Source organism: Arvicanthis niloticus, chromosome 7, assembly GCF_011762505.2.
Source record: "Arvicanthis niloticus isolate mArvNil1 chromosome 7, mArvNil1.pat.X, whole genome shotgun sequence".
Classification (NCBI taxonomy): domain Eukaryota; kingdom Metazoa; phylum Chordata; class Mammalia; order Rodentia; family Muridae; genus Arvicanthis; species Arvicanthis niloticus.
In genome coordinates this window covers 65623282-65626207 of record NC_047664.1, presented here as the reverse complement: position 1 = coordinate 65626207, position 2926 = coordinate 65623282, and the positions used below count along the sequence as shown (strand labels likewise).

Genomic DNA, 2926 nt, shown 5'->3' with positions numbered 1-2926 from the left:
ACCACAGGGAGATGAGTGGTAGAGCCAGCTCTCCCATGCATGCATCCTTGGGGCTGGCTAACCCACAACTCCAACAATGTGTGGGGCCTGATCTCCCGATTACTGTGACTGGCTATGCTACTCTTCCGCTCTCATGGGTCTAGGGCGAGCTCTCCCACAATGCCTGGGTGAGGGATGGAGCCAGTTCTGCACAGCCCTCGGACATCAACACGTCCCCAGTGGCACCCCAGACCAGGCATATCTGCCTGGCCTCTGGTGGTAACAGACCTCTGCTGCTGCAGGGCCACAGACCCAGATGTGGCCTCCAGTGTCAACACAGGCCAGGACCCCACCATGGTCCCAGGTGGTATCACTAGCTACTTAACAGACTGTTCCTCACTACCTTCGAGTCTCCAATTCTGCCTCTCTTCATTGTGCCCACATCCTTCTGTTTCTCTTTCTTCTCCATTTCTCCACCACTTACTTGCTCCTGTTAGTGGCCCCTGGGGTCTCTGAGTGTCTGGGGTAATTTCAGGAGTGCTATGTCCCTCCCGCTCATGCATTATAGTGTCAGGCAGGGGTCACCTTCAGCATGGCCTGCCTCCTCCCTCACTCCGGAGACCAGGGTTACACCAGACTGGTGTTCATTTCAGGCAAGCTCCCTGTCTGTGCCCCATGGTGCTGGTCTGGTGGTCATTTCAGACTCACTCCTCTACTGGCCCACTCGAGTGACCATCTGTCTTGGCCTCACTCCTGCCTGGGGCCCATGGTCCTAAGTGGGGTTCTTTTAGTCTCTGGCTTACTTCCTGTCCTGGGAGCCTGTCCAGGGCTGGCACTGGAGTGGTGGCCATCTCAGGCTAGCTTCCTGTCCAGGCCATCTGGCACCAGACTGGTGGTGGTCTCAGGCTCACTTTTTTTTCAGGGAATGTTAGGCTACCAATCATTCAGATGTCCATAGGTCAGAACAGCCTCTATAGACAGCCTCTCTCCTTTCTGCCACCTACTAATGTACATGTCACATAGCAGTCATATCTGCAATGTCTCTAGGGGCAGGAGTGTAGCTGGATCTGAAGGCAGATCTTCCTGGAGAACTGCCCCACTGACTTTCATAGTGTATAAGTCCGCAGTCCCAGAGCAGTGGACTTTGTTGCTCACTGGCCAGCGGGTAGGTGTGCGTCACATTCAGGCTCGTCACTCTTGCTCTCAATTCTCCTGTGTGCCTTGGAATGGCTGAGGGCTAAGATGAATGGTCCACTTTTCACAGGGGAACTTCAGCTTAGGAAATCCTAAGAGACCTAGTAAGCCTGCCTGTCCTTCAACGCAAAGAGAGACAGTCATCTATTACCTTAAACAAGTGCTCTGCCATTGCCTGGAGGGTGACGTTACCCTTTTCCCAGACTGTTTTCTGTACAGACATTCTTGAGAAGATAATCCATGAAAGAGAGCCATCATTGCCTGTGGTGGTTTGAATAGGAATGGCCCCTACAGACTCAAATCTTTGAATGCTTGGCCCATAGGAAGCAGCACTATTAGGAGGTGTGGCCTTGTTTGAGTGGGTTCGGTCTTGTTGGAGGAAGTATGTCACTGTGGAAGCGGGCTTTGAAGTTATATATGTTCAAGATACACTCGGTGTGACAGACAGTCTCCTGCTGCTTGTGGATGTAGAACTCTCTGGGCTCCATATTCAGCACCATGGTGGCCCACATGCTGCCATGCTTCTCACCATAATGATAATGGACTAAACCTCTGAAACTGCAAGCCAGCCCCATTGATATGTTACAATTAGACAGTGCCTCCACTCAGAAGATAGGCAGAAGGCGAAAACCCAGAGAACTGCCTCTAAACACTTCCCTGCCTGCTTTTACTTGTGTGACCTCTCATCCATGTGTTTGGCCTACGTTATCTCTTATTCTCCCATCTGAATTTTAAGTTGATGTTGTATAATTTGTGAGATAGTATTATGTTGCTGAATATCAGTTGTGATTTATGTTTTCATGCATTTAAACTTTTTTTTTTCCCTTTGGTTTTTCGAGACAGTGTTTCTCTGTATAGCCCTGGCTGTCCTGGAACTCACTCTGTAGACCAGGCTGGCCTCGAACTCAGAAATCCGCCTGCCTCTGCCTCCCAAGTGCTGGGGTTAAAGGCATGCGCCACCACTGCCCAGCTCTAAGCATGTATTTTTATTTTTAAAAATATAAATCATATCTTAGATGAGGACTGGAGAGATGGCTCAGCAGATAAGAGCACTAACCCAGATTCAGTTCCCAGCACTTCGTGGTGATTCACAACTGTCTGTCAATCCAGTTCCAGAGGATCTGATATCCTATTCTGATCTCATGGGCCACTCACTGCATACATGTGGAACACTGACATACATGCAGGCAGAATACTCACACACAGAAACATTTTAAGTTAATTATAATTAATAACTAGAATTGTAGGTGTGCAAAGCAATTGTCTTTGAAAGATAAATAAACCAGTTCTAACAATGAAACAATGAAATCTTTGGGATCCAGCAGAAGCACATACAGAAACTTCTTTGCAATAGTGTTTCTGCAATGCAAAGCACAAAAGATGTTTACAAGTGAAACTTACCCTGGGCAGTGGTGGCACATGCCTTTAACCCCAGCACTTGGGAGGCAGAGGCAGGTGGATTTCTGAGTTTGAGGCCAGCCTGGTCTACAGAGTGAGTTCCAGGACAGCCAGGGCTACACAGAGAAACCCTGTCTTGAAAAAACAAAACAAAAACGAACAAATTAAAAAAAGAAAAAAAGAAAGAAAGAAAGCTTACACTAGAAAACAACTCACCATTGCACAGCAACATAAAGAACCACTGTATGAGACTCAGTGTGTAAGAAATAAAAAAAGAACATTAAAGATTGATTATATAGAAACATGCAGGGGAAGGGGGCACAGCACCAGTGTGGACCATAAGAATAGAATGAAA

General features: G+C 47.7%; 1 non-coding gene across 1 annotated transcript; it reads right to left on the bottom strand.

Moving 5' to 3' along the window:
• Nucleotides 1-903: 903 nt before the first annotated feature.
• On the bottom strand, nucleotides 904-1033 carry LOC117713218 (small nucleolar RNA SNORA17). Its single transcript, XR_004607397.1, has one exon. It is a non-coding gene; the product is annotated as a small nucleolar RNA SNORA17 (small nucleolar RNA).
• Between the last annotated feature and the right edge of the window lie 1893 nt (nucleotides 1034-2926).